The sequence below is a fragment of the Protopterus annectens genome, chromosome 6.part0 (genome assembly GCF_019279795.1).
Source record: "Protopterus annectens isolate FY-2018-M chromosome 6.part0, PAN1.0, whole genome shotgun sequence".
Lineage (NCBI taxonomy): Eukaryota > Metazoa > Chordata > Ceratodontiformes > Protopteridae > Protopterus > Protopterus annectens.
In genome coordinates this window covers 1,861,428,115-1,861,449,154 of record NC_056737.1, presented here as the reverse complement: position 1 = coordinate 1,861,449,154, position 21,040 = coordinate 1,861,428,115, and positions in this window count along the sequence as shown.

Sequence of the window (21,040 nt, the reverse complement as noted above, 5' to 3'; positions counted from 1 at the left end):
TAAATGGAAAATAGGAAAGCCATAGCAACACATAACAGGGAAGACACCTAGCAGGCATACAAGGAGTGAATGTAAAGGCCAAATATTGAAGCCATAGCAACAGATTGCAAGAGCCACTGCTATTTACCAGGTACACCACAATCCCCACAGGAAAGCACACACACCCATATACACAGTATTACTAGTCATAGGTGTCAGTTTACATACACATGGAGAACAGGACACTGGAAGAAGGAATACTCAGCTTACAGAACAACATGCATTGCAGTGTCTACAACACAGCCTGAAATATGAAAAACATACCAACCCTTACACTCACAGAACAGTGTCCACAGCAAACCAGCATGGTCCCCACCCTGATAATCTGAAAGGGCTATGCCTACCTAACAGACCTTTTTATAGTACAGGCCTGTAATCACAGTGAGAACTGCAATCACTACACAACAGGCTGCATGCAATTAGTAAATGTTGGCTAACAATTGGTGCAGAGGCCATCACATGGACATGTGCAGATACCTACAAAAGCATCCTGTACTCCCAGTTCACACATGCAATACTGTCATTGCACCCCTGGAGGTAGAGAGAGAGAGGAGAGGGAGAGAGAGAGGGTGAGAGAGAGAGAGAGAAAACAAAAAAAAAAAAAAGAAAGAAAGAAAGAAAGAAAGAAAGAAAGAAAGAAAGAAAGAAAGAAAGAAAGAAAGAGAAAGAAATAACAAACCTGAAACAACAAAGCAAAGAGGCAGACAGCAGGCCAAGCAACTACAAGCCTACACAAACAGCTGCAACAAACACAGGTAATGTAAAGTACTACTATAATACTCTACATACTGTGAACCCTCCAGATGTGTTATTGGTCTGTATCTATGTATATGAGGATGTGCATAGGGACGGAGACATACTGAAACTGTCACTGAAGACTCCACATACATATGTATGTGATGATAGCTATGTGCACATAGCAATGTAGGTTGTAGTGCAATGTACAAGTAGGTGGTACAGTAATGGGTGTCCAGCAGTATGTTACTGTGTGTATACATATGTGGAACTAAAAAGGAGTATATATATATATATATATATATATATATATATATATATATATATATTTATAAAACATGTGTATACGTATGTATATCGAGATATGTATGTGTATATATATATATATATATATATATATATATATATATATATATATAATATGCATATGTGTATACATAGATAGAGAGGGATGTAGAAATACATAGACAGATATAGTTTCACAGTGGCATAGTTTAGTACTAGGCTATCTACAGACAGTGTATAGAATAGATTTAGAAACCTGCGCCTCTGTATAGTAGTGACACAGTGAAGACCCCCCCTACATAATAGCATTAGTGTACTGTGCCTCTGTCTAGTAGTGACACAGAGAAGACCCCTGCTGTAAACCTATGATCTCCCATCCACTTGTCACGAATGCACATGAAGAGTGTCAGTGAGGGTCTCTGCCAAACATGAATTGGGATCCTGTTCCACAGTATGGGAAGCCTCTTAGTGATGGATCTGTCGCTACAGTATGTCCTATTCATATGTGTGCTGAGGTTTAAATCCATAGCTGTCGTGCTTCTGATGGATTTGGATTGTATGAGGTGGAACATGTCCATCACTACCAGATCGGACATGGCTACTACATCAGGCACAGATCCCCCCTACGTAGGCAGTATGCTATGGAATAGAGCATGAGTTACGTTAGTCTGGCAGCATATGACAGTTGTTGCAGACCCTTGATCCTCCTGGTGATGTACTCATGGGGTCCCCCTAGCTGTTGCAAGTGCCAGGTGAGGTACATACCAAATGGGGCATAGTACACAGTCATGGGCCTGATAAGGGAGGAGTATAAGGGTACAATGACCCCTTTTGATGTGGATGTGAATCCCTTCATGATAAGGTGGGCAAGGTAGGAAGTCCATCCAACCACTTTGGCAACGTGGGTGTCAAATGAGAGGTCAGCATTGCACAGTGTCACCAGGTCTCTGATTACTATGTCTGTACTCAGTGGGTTATTGTCTATGTGATAATATGTAGGTACCTTGTCCGTCCAAAAGGGTATGAGTATATATTACGTGGCATGCAGTGTCAGGCCATGACTCCGCCACCAGATGTTGGTGTCCATGAGGCCTGTCAGTAGGATGTATGTGTCAGCAGGTGTATCGCCTATGGCGCCTAGTATGCGGTCATCTTTGAACATTGTCAGCCACTACCCTCCCATGTCTGCTTCCACATCTGAGAATGATATGCCGAACATGAGCAGTCCCAAGACAGAGCCCTGTGAGACACCACATGTGACTGGCTCTGAGTCTGACATGGCACCAGTGAGGTTGACTATAGGGTTTCTATCCGTTAGCTGGTTTGCAACCCATCATGTGACATATGGATTTACATGTCAGCTGTTGATCATGTCTATGATGGCAGAGTGCGGTATTGTGTCGAATGCTGTAGGCAAGTCCAGGTAGGCTGTATGGACCGCTATGCCCTCAGCAATGGCTATAGTGACTGATTTGAAAAGGTCAACCAGGTTCATAAGGCAGGATCTGCCCTCTACAAAGCCAAACCGGGTGGGATCAAGTGTCTAAGTCCCCAATGTCTCTGTGTATGGGTACCATAATGATCCTTTCCATAGTGTTGCAGACCAGGCTGGTTAAGCTTATGGGGTGGTAGTTACCGGAGTCTATAGAGGTGCCTCCTGTGTGGAGTGGGACTACTGTTGCTGTATGCCAGTGTCCAGGTACATATGCTGTAGTAAGGCTACGGCTGAATAGTATGTAATGTGCATGTGTAGCTCCTCTTGCAGTTCACGTAGCATGCAACCTGCAATACCATTGGGTCCCATTGCTGCTGTGTTTACAGCTCCACTGAGGGTGGTTCCCAGCTGTTCATCTGAGATGACAGGGAGGTTACAGTCAGCTGGGATAAGCAATTCCACATGTGTGGGTGAGGGAGTGTAGAAACCTGCACTGAACCTGTCTGCCAGACTGTTGGCATTATCTGTGTGTTCAGTGTAGCGTATGTCACTGTGAACTAACTGTGAACACAACTGAGGGTTCCCACCCAGGTGTGTAACATAGCAGAGGAAGGCCTTGTGGTTATCTGTAGTGACCATAGCGATGTCCCTCTCATTGTTGGCCTTGCATGTTTGTACGACAAAACCTATCTTTCTACTACTGCTGATGAGAGATGCCATGGCTCTATGGAAGTATGCTCTGCCGTGCAGTAGCTACCATCTGTTGTTATGCAATTTGTTCAATGCTGGGGTCCACCAGACAGGATGCCTGCCCTTGGTGGAGAGGGTCATGATTCCATTTGTGATTGCATGATCCATGCATTCTTGGAGATGTCTGTAGAAGCATATGTGAGGGTGTCTGCATTATGGGAAGTGGATTACACTGGCCCAGTGGGCATTAAGGATACCAACTCAGTTATAAGACGTGTAAAGTCAGCATGTGAGAGGTTTCCCACTGTAGTCTGTTGTGTTGTGGGGGAGGTGGGATATGTATATCCAGGGTGATTAGTCTGTGGTCAGATGTGACTAATGAGGGGTATACTTCCAGTGGGTAGCACATTGTCCCCATGTTTGTGATGATCAGGTCTAGTATATTATCTCCTGTTGTGGGAGAGGTGAATAGCTGTTCCATTGCATTTCACATAGTGAATTCCGGGAACCTTTGGGCTAGGGTGTTTGGGGCAGAATAATGCACCCAGTGTATGTTAGGGTTGTCGCACTATCCCAATATGATGGTGTGTGGTGGGACATTCATATCCTGCAATGTCTACAGGAAGGCCGACTGTGGTCCCTGAGATCGGGAGGGTGGTCTGTAACATGCTACCAGTTGTATAGCAGGTTTGCCTATGGTTATCTGCACATGGATGGTCTGTGATGCTTCATGTGTTGCCACTAACCTGGAGGTGTGTGTGTCCTCCATGAATATGGACACACCCCCTCCCTTTTTGTTTTGTCCCAAGTCCTGGGGCCAAAATGCATGATACGGGGTATAGCCTGGTACCGCTGGTGTGCTCTCAGGAGCCTTGAACCAGGTTCTCACTTACTGCACAGACATCGAGATTGGTAGAATATGTACATAAAGATATATGTAATACACACATACATATGTAGATATCTGTAAAGACTTACACATATACAGATAGATCTGACTGACAACAGATATGTCTGGATATGACTATCTCTCACTCTCTGTCCCACCCCCTCACACTCACACTCACCCTGTGTCTCTCTCTCACTCTCTCCCCCTCTCTCCCCACATCTATATGTATATATCTACATCTATATATACATATGATATATAAATATATACAAACAGATATATATCCATATACAGATATAAATATATCAATACATATATATACATATATATACATATATATATATATATATATATATATATATATACATATATAGACTGTGTGAGGCACATGTGTGCAGATGTCTTGCAACAGGTGCCTGGTGTCACAGGCATGGAGTGAACACCAGTGTGGCTACTGGAGTACCATACCCCATTCAAAAACACTGACACCAGTAACCACCACATATGTACATGCCTGCCCACCACTGCATGTGTCAGGGGGGAACAGGGTCAACAAGTGTACAATAGGCTCCACATCGATATACACAGTGGCACACTAGTCCTGTAATACCTGTACATGGAATGTGTCAGCGGACATGGTGTGTCAGCTATGGACATGTAGGTCACTGTACCCCTCCACACCCCACAATGTCCTACACGGTATGTACCTCCCATGACAGCTACAGATATGGTGAAGGACACAGACATATGCAAGTAACTGTGTCAATGCACTCAAACACTACAGAGCGCACACAGACTACCTACATAGAGGTTACCAATGCTGGATATACATAGTTTGGTCACACCCATGACAGTTGTCTCCCAACCATGGTAACACCTCCAACATCCACAACACAAATTACCTATGTCTGTCGTCCTTGTCACTGCAGTATAGAGCACATGGTGGAGGTACGGGACCCTACCCACAGATATGACATACCCTGTAGTAGACCACACAGAATTAAGAAACAAGCCTCCCATGAGTAGATGTCAGACATACCCCTGCTGAATGTTATGCTGATAGGTAATATGCCATATGAGTCACCCTTTTTAACTGTTTGTAAGGAGCAGGTACGATCATAACACATGTGTCACAAGGGGCAGGATAGCATAACAGTATGCAGCTGTAGGCCCAGGGCCAAAAGCACACTACCTACCTAGTACACAATGCACACCCATTAACACATTGCAAACGGAATATGTGAGTTGGAATGAGTGTGCTAGTGACTGGGTGCATGTTGTGTACTGGTGTGATTGCTCACCATGACTGTCTGTCTGTCATGGTAGTGTGTGTCCTTGGTGTGAGGCCAGAGACAGGTGTGTGGGGTATTGCGATCAACACATACTACATTGCCATATGTTGTGCTGTGTTACCCTGTATGTCACTGTGGTGTAGGTAGGGTTATGGCAAGTAAGAGTAGTGTGCATTACCAGTGAAATATGTAACATGCATTGTGTGCAGTGCATGGGCTGATACTGTTCCCCATACAGTACCTTGATTCAAACCCCCAGTGTAAAGTTGTGTATTGTACCTGAAACAGTGCGTTGACTGCTGCAGTATACTAGTCTGTTGTATGGAGTGTGCCAGGTACTGTTGCACAGTTGTCGGATGAGCACTGATATCTGGTCATGTACATGTGTATCCCCCAATAGACAGACAGATGCTATATATGGTGCCTAAGTTATATCACTGCAGTCAAGTATAATGTGTATTATGTGTGCTATAGTCTGCTGACAGATATTGCTGACATATTTCCCTTCTCCTTTTCAGGGCCATGGTTCAATAGCAGAACCCAGTCTACTCCGCTGCAGAGGAGGAGGAGATACACCAGAGCCTGGTGCGGGATTTCACTGTACTCTTTACCCGCACCAGCCAGAACCAGCAGGAGAGGGCTGCACTGTGGCAAGACCTGGTCCGTCGGGTAAATGACATAGGCACACATAACCGGACATATGAGCAGATGCGGCATCACTGCAGTGATTTAATTAGAAATGTCTGTCAGCGTGCGTCGGATATCCACAGGAAGCAGCTTGCCACAGGTGGTGGGGTGGCTAGACACCCCCCCTCATCAGACTGGAGGGACTACTCCTGAGTGTTGTGGCTCCAGCACAGCAGCAACAACAACAGCATAGATGTGTAATGATGGAGGCTGGAGCCACACAGCAGCAGGACACAGAGCGTGCAGGTAACATGCCATGTGTATAGTGACCATTCTGTACACAGTTAGGTTATGCATGTGTGGGGTGTGTCCTCGATTTGTAGCTGTTATCTTGGTAACTATTGTGCATTAGTGATAACCTCATTATCTGCAGTACACCTGTGGAAGCTAACTGTTGCACTACTGAACTGTAACATGCCCACAGTATCAATGGAACAGTTGTGCCCACTGACGATAAATGTCTCTTTTCCGCAGGTCCCTCTGGTGCAACAGCAAGGCAGCCTATCCATGCTGGTGAGTGTGTAATACCATTACCTTCACTACTCTGTATACTAATAGTAATAATAGGCTGAAGCAATAGTGCTATGTATTTGATTGCAGGTGTGTTTGTGTCTGTGGGTTGATATCTCATATACTGAGGTGTGTGCATGTGTGCATGTGTGCATGTGTGCATGCGCCCATGTGCCCATGTGTGCATGTGTGCATGTGTGCATGTGCCCATGTGCCCATGTGTGCATGTGTGCATGCGCGCCATGCATGCATGTGCCCATGTGTGCGTGTGTGCATGTGTGCATCAGTGGTGGCATTGTGTACACATTGTAAACTGTGTTTCCTGTCTTACTCCCACAGGTTCTGGTGCTGCTCTGGTGTCATGCAGCAGGGAACTTGAATCAGCTGCTGTGCATAGTGATGATGATACCTGTGTAATGGCACAGGTACGTGTGCCAGGGTCCGTCATTGGTCAGCCAATTGACACTACACAGCTGTCGACCCCATCAATGCGCACAGTCATCCTGCCAATACAGCCTTTGTCACCAATGTCCCTAGGTGATGGACAGGATACAGTGGGCATTGACCAGGGTAATGTGGTACTGGTGGCACATGCATCCCCACACTGCAGCCATGGCCAGGGCCCTGACATGGTACCACACAGGCAGACGTCCATGGGTTCTCGTGGGAGCATCCGAGGGCGTACCGTCCCTGTCAGATGTGCCCACAGAGGTATTTCAACCCCAGCTATGTTTCAGGCTGTAATGCAGGCACAGTCACGTATGGAATGGTACACCAGACAGGGTCTGAGGGAGCTGAGAGCATGTCACACAGCCATGAGTGACAGTATGCGTGATGTTGCGGCTGCCATCCACAACTTCACCGAGGTCATTGACAGACATTGGGGGGACACATTAGATCTGTTCCACAACTATATGTCCATGAGCCAGGGCAATGGTGGATGGTTGAGGCATCGACGTGGCCGTATGCCAGCAACAGCAGCAGCTGGCAGCCATCGCAGATGACAACAGGGCCGCGGCCGCTCACATAGTGCCAGCAGCAGCCCCGGCAATGCTGGGTCTGTGCTGTCATCGGACCACCCCAGGAGACCACGTGCACATGGTGCTGGACAGTCCCAACAGGGACCTGTCTCCAGTCAACGAACACCTGCTTCTGATGACAGTACCCAGTCTGGCTTGGTACCTGATACAGTCCGTAGCACCCCTGCCAGGCACAGGTACCATGTCCGTGGCCACAGACAGTGATCTATATGTCCTGGCAGGTACAGTCTGTGGCTGTCCAAAAACACCTGTATATGGCAGCCATGAGGTGGGACTGTGAGCATTCATACACACATGCAAAGTGATAACACCTAGGGCTACCGCATACATGCACACACTGCATCAACATTGTCCCATCTTGTACTGCTGTCCCTCACCAACACACACACACAGACATGTCAATTGGTTGTATCAGTGGCAGACTCAGGCATACCAGGTACACACCCTTTGCATATGATGAAACTGTGCCACCTCCTGCAATCTGTAAAATCGGTGCAGGAACAGGTTTACATGGTGCTGATGCACAGGGTGACTACATAGACGTATTGTAATAGTATAATGTTGACAACAGTACAGTGTAATTATAGCATTGTGGGTATATACCAGCATGCCTGATGCAGTTACAGTATGAATGTCATTGTATTGTTTTGTACACCCATACTAATTACCACAGTGTTCTGTCTGCACATCTTTGCATACTGGTGGTGAGGCTGTGAAGGGATGGCCACCTACATAGGTAGGACAGGGGATACAACAATGTACATATTGATACTCAATGATGGCCATGTCAACTGCGAGATGCATGCTGTCCACACACGACTCTGCAATGCAGATGTTTCAGGATGTTGATATCTGTGCAGTAATACACAACAGGTTCAGGGCTCACAAGAACACACTAGCACTACAATGTCACACCTCATACCATGCATAACAGCACCAAAACACAGAACTAACTATGACAGGAGGGAGAATGTCCATAGATGTCAAGGATACTGTGGTGCCAGGACAGGTAGCATACATCATACTACATCTGGAACTGCTGAGTGAGGGCTCAGTGTCTGTTATTTGACATGTGTATTATTACAGGTATGAGCACTTGGGTATCAGGCCAGTTATTCAACATTACGAAGGTACGTGGTCTATACACTTGTGGGGGTTGCGGCTGGACCCAGCCCGTCTGACCTGGGAATGTCTGGGTACTGGCTTAGAGTGCCTGCATATATGCACTGTTACATACTGGAAGTCGTACACCTTGTTTGTTGTAGCATAGTCTACATACAGGCCTGCTGACTGTAGCTTTGTTTGTATGCATGTTTGCCTGTTATATTCCTGAAACACTGATTCCACCTGCGGTGCAGATATACAGTGCCTCTGTGGATCCCTAGTGACATCTGTGTTGCTTACTGTACTGATGTCCATGTGTTACTTGACAGAACGTCACTGTTTGTCCTGTTTGCATGTAGCTTGCCTGTAACACATTGCATATGACTTACCTCACATTTGCTCAATACAGCATTCATATATGCCAGCACTAACAATTCAGGAGCACTACACCCTCACATAGTCACCTTGGGTACCTTGTTCCCCATTGGCCCTATGTGTCGCTATTTAGTATGGGAGTCACAATGCTATGGTAGCATGTGCAAAGGTCACCTGTCAATCTACTTTCAGGTCCAGTTGGTGAATCTGTGAGTCATGTGGCAATGTTACAGCTGCCTCATGTACACAGACAACCCTCTCCCCTTCCCATACATGTACAACACATGTGAGAGATGCAACCACATAGCCAAACTGGGGTCTAGGTTCTGTTTACACAGCACTGGCATTCCCTGTCAGGTGGAGTGGGATACTACAGTGAATACAGTACCAGTCTCCCATAGACCTGCCACGACCACAATCCAAACACAGACACACACAGGTACATTATTGGGCTCTCAGAATAGCATCCTGCCTGAGCAGCTGACACCTGCAAAGCAGACACACAAGCAAACATTATGCCAGAGCAGAGCACATGCAACGATAGCTCACAAAGCCTGTGTGCCAAACAGTGTCAGGCCATACGGCTAGACAACACACCTGCTACGGTTGTATGAGGTACTTCTATTGACACGTACACGGTGGTCCTGCTCCCAGGCTGAACAAGGTGACGGTCATGCTGAGTTGCCCATCGGGCACTATGATCCACCACATAACACAAGCAAAGCAGTCACTAGCAGTATGACTCAGTCATTGTCTGTGCCAGTGTGTATGACCTCTGATGCACCTCCCTGGACTACATGTTAGGGGACATGGAGGGGCTGTCTGAGGTTGTGGCACAGGCTGGTATGACCCTGGCTTTGGGTAGCATCTCACCCTCACCATGAATGCTGCCACAATATGTAGACAGGATCATCGGTTTCTGCACTTAACGTATCTTTCAGTGACATCCAAAGGGGATCCAATGCCTGTCAGTGTGGGATTACATGCTGGACATGGCACATTGCTTTGCTTGGGACAGCTTGCACCTGTCACCCATGGGCTGTTGTATATTGGCAGAGGCTGTTGCTACACACATACTGCCTTTGTATGCAAGGCTGACATTACATAGCCACCTACACAGGTATCACACGGGATGGGACACTAATAGCAATGCTACTCAACAGCAGCAGTGTAAACCTCAAGATGCATGCAATGGAAACTGTCCTTAGCATGGGGTACAGCAATATCCATGCAGTAATAGACTCCTGGTACAAGGCTCCCAGGTGCACACCATCAGTGCCAGGTCACTCCTGATACCATGCTTGTCATCCCTACACATGCACCAAAACAGAACAGGGGGGATGCATCCAAAGGCACCTCAGATACACCCCCCCCCAGGTTGGTGGCACTGCACAAAGCATCAGAGCCTCTCCATGTGCAAAACACAGTGGGTTAGACAGCCTTCAGGTTCATAGCCTGGCACACACCACACTCCCATACCCAGGAAACCCACTTGGCCTTCCTGACAACACTGGGAATATGACGGTCTCTACACACACACACCATTATATGGTTGTACTGCAACTACCCAAACATACAGTGTGAGCATTATTCTAGCTGCAAGACCCTATCTGAAGGTGTCTTATCATTCATTCCCTGCATTGCTGTGGAACAACTTGTTACCACTCCCACAAGTGGTGACAACATGCTGCACCTGTTCATCACCAACATGTGGACTATATGCTCCAGACCAATCATGTATCCCTCGCTGGTGGGATGACACCATCTACAACCCACACTGTATAGTCACATACCACATGCAGCCCCTGCACAGAACACCCCAGTCATACAGTTGTCTGATGCATATTCCATGTATTCACATGAGGCAGGCTTCGGACATGGCAACTCTTGCAGTTCACAGGTACATATGTGTAGGTGGCACACACATACATCATGTATGCATTGACATTACTGATATTATGTATGTCGTGCAATATTGGGAACAACACCCCACACACATGGACAAACTGTGTGACAAAATTACACATGGCATTTGTAGGATACAAACCCCTACCTAACTATGTTAGATCACTTGTGAGAGTCGCATTAGCAGAGCACTCTATTTGCATTACTGGGGGGATTGCTTTCTCCTGCTGTACTTATAGGGTGCTGACATCATCAGTGTTTAGACAGTGAAATATGCAGCATGTGTTGTGTAGTACTAGTTGCCAAAAGGGGCATTTCTCATACACATGGAATTGCACACACTACTCCCCATACACAGTCACACACACACTGGGTACTTGCAGGATTCAAATCCCTACCTAACTATGCTATGACACTAGTGAGAGACGCATTAGCAGAGCGCACTATTTGCATTACTGGGGGGATTGCTTTCTCCTGCTGTACTTATAGGGTGCTGACATCATCAGTGTTTAGACAGTGGAATATGCAGCATGTTTTGTGTAGTAATAGTTGCCAAAAGGGACATTTCTCATACATAAGGAATTGCACACACTACTCCCCCATACACAGTCACACACACACTGGGCACTTGCAGGATTCAAACCCCTACCTAACTATGTTATGACACTTGTTAGAGACGAGTAGGAGCGTGCTATTCACATTACTGGGTATAATTTCTGCTCCTGACATATGTATAGTGTGCTGACATCATTATGGATGAAGAGGTATGTACATCTGTTACTATCCATCAGTAAGGGGGAGAGCATATCTATGCATTAACTTTGCACAGGCACAGTGGCCTACTGTACTGTGGAGGCAGACGGCAAATACACTGTGGATAGCCTTCTGTTTTCCCTAGGGACAACAGTCAGGTATTGCACTCTACGGCCATATGTTTACCTGTCAGATGCACGTATCTGTTGCTCATATACTGTTTGTGGGTCTTTATTGCCATAGCCTTCCCTATCTCTATAAACAACATGTGTACTGTGGGAGATGTTTGCATATGAGTGGGATACAGTACTTTACTTATGTCTCTGTTGTAACTTCACTGTGTGCACTGGGCAGATGTCTGTATTGTGGGAGGTTCCTGTGTTAACACATAGAAATGCCAGATATGTGTGTGCAACTGCTGAACTGTGACATGGCCTAAGTGTGTGAGTATGCCCAGTTCACAGTTTGTATGGCTTCTTGACTGCCACATCTCATTTATCTAAGTGCGAGCATGCCCAGTGTGACCTTTCCTTATGTTTGGATCTGTGGACCACCACATTTCTGTTTGCGTGTGGACGCCATCTATATATCACATGTACAGTTGAGTGTTGGACATCAGGTTGTGTTCTTACTGCCCAACTGCTGTGTGTCTGAACCTAACAGGCATTATGCTGTGCCTGCAGGGTTGCCATGGGATAGTTTGCATACAGTTGTCATCATTCTTTCCTGCTGACCAAACAGTTGTATTGTTGTATAGTGTACTGGTGCAAAACTTTCACTGTGGTGGACAGTATAATCAGTTTCAGTCCTATCACTGCTTGTAATGTTTATAGTGAGCACAACAGACTGGTTGAGGGCTAGTTGTGCAGATATGACCATGTTGCATTTTGTTCAGATATAGACAGCTTAGTACATGATTGTCCGACATTGTTAATGTATTTCACAACTTGTGTGGACAGTGACAAACAATGGCCATGTGCCCTAGTCCATTTGTAATGCTAGTCAGAGAGTGTTTGTCCTTCAACACACATTTACTGGTGTTTGCCATGACATATGTCACGGTTAGTATGCTGTGCCTCTGTCTACCCATGACATACAGGTGATATCCAGGGTACACCTGCCATCTCCTATCCAGTCATCATGATTCCTCTGGATGACAGTCACTGAGGGACTCCCTGGATATCCTGTAGTGGGAGTTTAGTCATGAGTGGAGTGAGCTTCTGGGTTGTGGACCAATCAGTACAGCATGTCCTGTTTATGTCTGTGCTGGGGTTCAGGCCTGTCAGCTGCATAGGTCACCAGCATTCAGTGTTTACATGGTGCCAAATGTCCATTGATACCAGGTTGGTCATGGCTGTATACATCAGGCACAGTTCACCTTCAGCCAGGCAGTATGGCACTGTGTGGAGCTACAGTTACTTTACTCAGGCGACACATGGCATCTGTTACAGCTCTGCGATCCTCCTGGTGGGGTATTTGTGTGGTCATTCCAGTTGCTGCAGGTATCTGCTACAGTACATCCCTGAAGGGCCGTTGTACACAATTGTGAGGCTGCTGATGTATGACTGGGGAGGCACATTGACATACCCTAACCAAGGTGTGCTTACCTTCATGATTAGGTGGGTATATGGTATGTTTCTGTAACCACTACAGACACATGGTTGTCACATGCAGGATATCTATCACCTTGTGTCCCCAGGTCTATTATTGCTCCTGATGTACTTACTGGGTTAACACCTATGTGGTAATTTCTGGCCATGTACTGTGTTTCCACAGGGGTTGACTATACCCTATTCTGCATTTAGCTTGTTGACATGGCTGTGGCACCACTTGTGTGTTTCTATGTGTGCCTTTGTAGGTTGCTTGTGTCAGCTGGAGGGTCCGATATGGTGGCCAGTTTGCCGTCCTCTGCAAACCTGTTCAGACAGAGTCCTTCCATGTTGGCCTGTACCTATGTGACATATATAGCATACAAGAGGGATCCCAGGACCATGCCTTGTGGGATGCCAGTTGTACCTGGTTTGCAGTCTGCCATGGCTACATCATGTCTGCCAGGTCAGTTCTGTCCTTGAGCTGGTTTGCAACCCATCTACTTGCATAGGGATTTGTAGTTAGGCTGGTGAGCTTATCTGTACCGCCAACTAAGGTATTGTATGGAAGGGTTTAGCAAGGTCCAGATAGGCTGTGTGATCGACATTACCCACATCACTGGGCTTGGTGCATGTTTCACATGAGTCAGACATGTGTACTGGTCAGGATCTGCCCTATGACAGCCACACTGGGTAGGGTCCAATGTCTGTAGGTACCCACTCTCATTATTCATGGGATCCATGATCATCCTCTACATTACTTTGCCAACCTAGATATTCGGGGTTGAGGGGTGATAGTTTGCAGTATCCATTCAGGCACCCCCTTTGTGGTGTGGGACCACTGTTGCTGTACACCGCTCTTTGGGTACATATCCTGTGGTAGGACTGATAGTGCACAGTAATGCTATTTGCTGTTCCATTCTTCTTACAGTACTTGTTGGACACAACCCAGGACACCATCTGGTACCATTGATGCTGTGTGCTGTGCTTTGTGGATGCTGGCTGTTACCTCAGCATCTGCAATGTCGGGGCCAGCACTTTCCTGGGATAGATATTTGGCAGTTAGGTGCTGGTGGGGAGTTTGCAAAGAATCTGTTAGGTAGGATGTTGGCAATGTGTGTGGGTTTGGTGTATTGTTTGTGATATTAGAGTGCTGCAGAGCATATCTGTGGATTACCACCATGGTTCCTACCATCAGGTAGGACAGCTGTGTAATAATCCTTTGTGTCCTGCACAATTTGTATTATCATAGGTTCATAGGTTCATACTAGGCTATCTGTCCTGGCCTTGTTTGAGCACGGACAGACTGTGTGTGGGTCTCAACACCCCTTGCAATGTGCATATCATACCCACGTAGGGTTTACTTTCCTAGATGTGACACAGGGATGGCCCCCAGTGTACACCTGCTATCTCCCATGCACTTCAATGGATTTCTCTTGTTGAGTTTGTTTGTGGAGCTCAGCCTATCATGGACTGGGATTCTGTTCCAGAGTGTCCTGAGCCTCTGGGTTATGGATCTGTCCCTCCAGCACATCCTATTAATCTATGTGTAGAGATTCAGATATCTCACTGTGATGTGTCTGCTGGATTTGGGGTTTCTGCAGTGGAGCATGTCCATTCATTCTGGATTGGGCATGGCCTTGTACATCAGGCATACATCACCTCTGACTGTGCAGTATGCTCCTGAATTGGGCTGTGGTTTCTTCCGCCAGGCTGCAGATGTCCAATGTTTGGACCCTTTATCCTGTTGGTGGGGTACATTTGGGGTCTTTCTGACTGCTGCATGTGTAAGGTAAGGTACATGCGACTGGGGCATAGTTGTCATGTATGGGCCTGATAAGGGAAGGGTATGGGGGCACAGTGACCTCTGTAGCTCTACATGTGCATCCTTTCATATTAAGGTTGGCAATATAGCAGGTCTCTCCTGGCCACCTTGGCAATGTGTGTGTCACATGACAGGTTACCATCCACTTGTGTCCCTAGGTCCATGACTACTTCTTCCATACATAATGGATTGCCACCTATGTCATACTTTGTGTGTACCTTGTTGGGTATTTGTTGGGACATTCATATTCTGAAGTGTCTTCAGGAAGGCTGGCTGGGTACCTGGGTTTGTGTGTGGGGTCTGTAGCAGGCTTCAAACAGGTACATAGTTTGAGACAGTGTTACTCGCCTACGGATAGTCCATGCTGCTTCTTGCTGTGGTACCAACCTGGGGTGTGGTTATTCTTGATAATTACTGGTAGCCACACTCCTATAGTCCTGTGTTCCATGTTTTGGAGCTGTAGAGCATGGTATGAGGCATAACCTGGTAGTATTAGGGTGCTCTTCTGGCCTTGCCCAGGTTTCTGTTACAGAACACATATTACCATTCTCCATGCTGTGGTGGGTTTATTCTGCATGCACCTTGCAGCTTAGACTGGCATTGCAGCATTACGTCCAGGTTATTATCCCTTGTGCCACCTATGTTGGTGTGTTTGTGTTTCAAGACTTACCTATTCCAGGCACACTGGGGGTAACAGCAGCCTTTGCCAGTTTAAATTTTTACCCCCAGGGGGCCCCCGGGGTGTTGGGGTTGGGTGCAAATGCCCATCTAGGGGGCACTGTTACATACTGGAAGTCGTACACCTTGTTTGTTGTAGCATAGTCTACATACAGGCCTGCTGACTGTAGCTTTGTTTGTATGCATGTTTGCCTGTTATATTCCTGAAACACTGATTCCACCTGCGGTGCAGATATACAGTGCCTCTGTGGATCCCTAGTGACATCTGTGTTGCTTACTGTACTGATGTCCATGTGTTACTTGACAGAACGTCACTGTTTGTCCTGTTTGCATGTAGCTTGCCTGTAACACATTGCATATGACTTACCTCACATTTGCTCAATACAGCATTCATATATGCCAGCACTAACAATTCAGGAGCACTACACCCTCACATAGTCACCTTGGGTACCTTGTTCCCCATTGGCCCTATGTGTCGTTACTTAGTATGGGAGTCACAATGCTATGGTAGCATGTGCAAAGGTCACCTGTCAATCTACTTTCAGGTCCAGTTGGTGAATCTGTGAGTCATGTGGCAATGTTACAGCTGCCTCATGTACACAGACAACCCTCTCCCCTTCCCATACATGTACAACACATGTGAGAGATGCAACCACATAGCCAAACTGGGGTCTAGGTTCTGTTTACACAGCACTGGCATTCCCTGTCAGGTGGAGTGGGATACTACAGTGAATACAGTACCAGTCTCCCATAGACCTGCCACGACCACAATCCAAACACAGACACACACAGGTACATTATTGGGCTCTCAGAATAGCATCCTGCCTGAGCAGCTGACACCTGCAAAGCAGACACACAAGCAAACATTATGCCAGAGCAGAGCACATGCAACGCATAGCTCACAAAGCCTGTGTGCCAAACAGTGTCAGGCCATACGGCTAGACAACACACCTGCTACGGTTGTATGAGGTACTTCTATTGACACGTACACGGTGGTCCTGCTCCCAGGCTGAACAAGGTGACGGTCATGCTGAGTTGCCCATCGGGCACTATGATCCACCACATAACACAAGCAAAGCAGTCACTCCAAGGCATGTAGCAGTATGACTCAGTCATTGTCTGTGCCAGTGTGTATGACCTCTGATGCACCTCCCTGGACTACATGTTAGGGGACATGGAGGGGCTGTCTGAGGTTGTGGCACAGGCTGGTATGACCCTGGCTTTGGGTAGCATCTCACCCTCACCATGAATGCTGCCACAATATGTAGACAGGATCATCGGTTTCTGCACTTAACGTATCTTTCAGTGACATCCAAAGGGGATCCAATGCCTGTCAGTGTGGGATTACATGCTGGACATGGCACATTGCTTTGCTTGGGACAGCTTGCACCTGTCACCCATGGGCTGTTGTATATTGGCAGAGGCTGTTGCTACACACATACTGCCTTTGTATGCAAGGCTGACATTACATAGCCACCTACACAGGTATCACACGGGATGGGACACTAATAGCAATGCTACTCAACAGCAGCAGTGTAAACCTCAAGATGCATGCAATGGAAACTGTCCTTAGCATGGGGTACAGCAATATCCATGCAGTAATAGACTCCTGGTACAAGGCTCCCAGGTGCACACCATCAGTGCCAGGTCACTCCTGATACCATGCTTGTCATCCCCTACACATGCACCAAAACAGAACAGGGGGGATGCATCCAAAGGCACCTCAGATACACCCCCCCCCAGGTTGGTGGCACTGCACAAAGCATCAGAGCCTCTCCATGTGCAAAACACAGTGGGTTAGACAGCCTTCAGGTTCATAGCCTGGCACACACCACACTCCCATACCCAGGAAACCCACTTGGCCTTCCTGACAACACTGGGAATATGACGGTCTCTACACACACACACCATTATATGGTTGTACTGCAACTACCCAAACATACAGTGTGAGCATTATTCTAGCTGCAAGACCCTATCTGAAGGTGTCTTATCATTCACTCCTGCATTGCTGTGGAACAACTTATTACCACTCCCACAAGTGGTGACAACATGCTGCACCTGTTCATCACCAACATGTGGACTATATGCTCCAGACCAATCATGTATCCCTCGCTGGTGGGATGACACCATCTACAACCCACACTGTATAGTCACATACCACATGCAGCCCCTGCACAGAACACCCCAGTCATACAGTTGTCTGATGCATATTCCATGTATTCACATGAGGCAGGCTTCGGACATGGCAACTCTTGCAGTTCACAGGTACATATGTGTAGGTGGCACACACATACATCATGTATGCATTGACATTACTGATATTATGTATGTCGTGCAATATTGGGAACAACACCCCACACACATGGACAAACTGTGTGACAAAATTACACATGGCATTTGTAGGATACAAACCCCTACCTAACTATGTTAGATCACTTGTGAGAGTCGCATTAGCAGAGCACTCTATTTGCATTACTGGGGGGATTGCTTTCTCCTGCTGTACTTATAGGGTGCTGACATCATCAGTGTTTAGACAGTGAAATATGCAGCATGTGTTGTGTAGTACTAGTTGCCAAAAGGGGCATTTCTCATACACATGGAATTGCACACACTACTCCCCATACACAGTCACACACACACTGGGTACTTGCAGGTTCAAATCCCTACCTAACTATGCTATGACACTAGTGAGAGACGCATTAGCAGGCGCACTATTGGCATTACTGGGGGATTGCTTTCTCCTGCTGTACTTATAGGGTGCTGACATCATCAGTGTTTAGACAGTGGAATATGCAGCATGTTTTGTGTAGTAATAGTTGCCAAAAGGGACATTTCTCATACATAAGGAATTGCACACACTACTCCCCCATACACAGTCACACACACACTGGGCACTTGCAGGATTCAAACCCTACCTAACTATGTTATGACACTTGTTAGAGACGCAGTAGCGGAGCGTGCTATTCACATTACTGGGTATAATTTCTGCTCCTGACATATGTATAGTGTGCTGACATCATTATGGATGAAGAGGTATGTACATCTGTTACTATCCATCAGTAAGGGGGAGAGCATATCTATGCATTAACTTTGCACAGGCACAGTGGCCTACTGTACTGTGGAGGCAGACGGCAAATACACTGTGGATAGCCTTCTGTTTTCCCTAGGGACAACAGTCAGGTATTGCACTCTACGGCCATATGTTTACCTGTCAGATGCACGTATCTGTTGCTCATATACTGTTTGTGGGTCTTTATTGCCATAGCCTTCCCTATCTCTATAAACAACATGTGTACTGTGGGAGATGTTTGCATATGAGTGGGATACAGTACTTTACTTATGTCTCTGTTGTAACTTCACTGTGTGCACTGGGCAGATGTCTGTATTGTGGGAGGTTCCTGTGTTAACACATAGAAATGCCAGATATGTGTGTGCAACTGCTGAACTGTGACATGGCCTAAGTGTGTGAGTATGCCCAGTTCACAGTTTGTATGGCTTCTTGACTGCCACATCTCATTTATCTAAGTGTGCGAGCATGCCCAGTGTGACCTTTCCTTATGTTTGGATCTGTGGACCACCACATTTCTGTTTGCGTGTGGACGCCATCTATATATCACATGTACAGTTGAGTGTTGGACATCAGGTTGTGTTCTTACTGCCCAACTGCTGTGTGTCTGAACCTAACAGGCATTATGCTGTGCCTGCAGGGTTGCCATGGGATAGTTTGCATACAGTTGTCATCATTCTTTCCTGCTGACCAAACAGTTGTATTGTTGTATAGTGTACTGGTGCAAAACTTTCACTGTGGTGGACAGTATAATCAGTTTCAGTCCTATCACTGCTTGTAATGTTTATAGTGAGCACAACAGACTGGTTGAGGGCTAGTTGTGCAGATATGACCATGTTGCATTTTGTTCAGATATAGACAGCTTAGTACATGATTGTCCGACATTGTTAATGTATTTCACAACTTGTGTGGACAGTGACAAACAATGGCCATGTGCCCTAGTCCATTTGTAATGCTAGTCAGAGAGTGTTTGTCCTTCAACACACATTTACTGGTGTTTGCCATGACATATGTCACGGTTAGTATGCTGTGCCTCTGTCTACCCATGACATACAGGTGATATCCAGGGTACACCTGCCATCTCCTATCCAGTCATCATGATTCCTCTGGATGACAGTCACTGAGGGACTCCTGGATATCCTGTAGTGGGAGTTTAGTCATGAGTGGAGTGAGCTTCTGGGTTGTGGACCAATCAGTACAGCATGTCCTGTTTATGTCTGTGCTGGGGTTCAGGCCTGTCAGCTGCATAGGTCACCAGCATTCAGTGTTTACATGGTGCCAAATGTCCATTGATACCAGGTTGGTCATGGCTGTATACATCAGGCACAGTTCACCTTCAGCCAGGCAGTATGGCACTGTGTGGAGCTACAGTTACTTTACTCAGGCGACACATGGCATCTGTTACAGCTCTGCGATCCTCCTGGTGGGGTATTTGTGTGGTCATTCCAGTTGCTGCAGGTATCTGCTACAGTACATCCCTGAAGGGCCGTTGTACACAATTGTGAGGCTGCTGATGTATGACTGGGGAGGCACATTGACATACCCTAACCAAGGTGTGCTTACCTTCATGATTAGGTGGGTATATGGTATGTTTCTGTAACCACTACAGACACATGGTTGTCACATGCAGGATATCTATCACCTTGTGTCCCCAGGTCTATTATTGCTCCTGATGTACTTACTGGGTTAACACCTATGTGGTAATTTCTGGCCATGTACTGTGTTTCCACAGGGGTTGACTATACCCTATTCTGCATTTAGCTTGTTGACATGGCTGTGGCACCACTTGTGTGTTTCTATGTGTGCCTTTTGTAGGTTGCTTGTGTCAGCTGGAGGGTCCGATATGGTGGCCAGTTTGCCGTCCTCTGCAAACCTGTTCAGACAGAGTCCTTCCATGTTGGCCTGTACCTATGTGACATATATAGCATACAAGAGGGATCCCAGGACCATGCCTTGTGGGATGCCAGTTGTACCTGGTTTGCAGTCTGCCATGGCTACATCATGTCTGCCAGGTCAGTTCTGTCCTTGAGCTGGTTTGCAACCCATCTACTTGCATAGGGATTTGTAGTTAGGCTGGTGAGCTTATCTGTACCGCCAACTAAGGTATTGTATGGAAGGGTTTAGCAAGGTCCAGATAGGCTG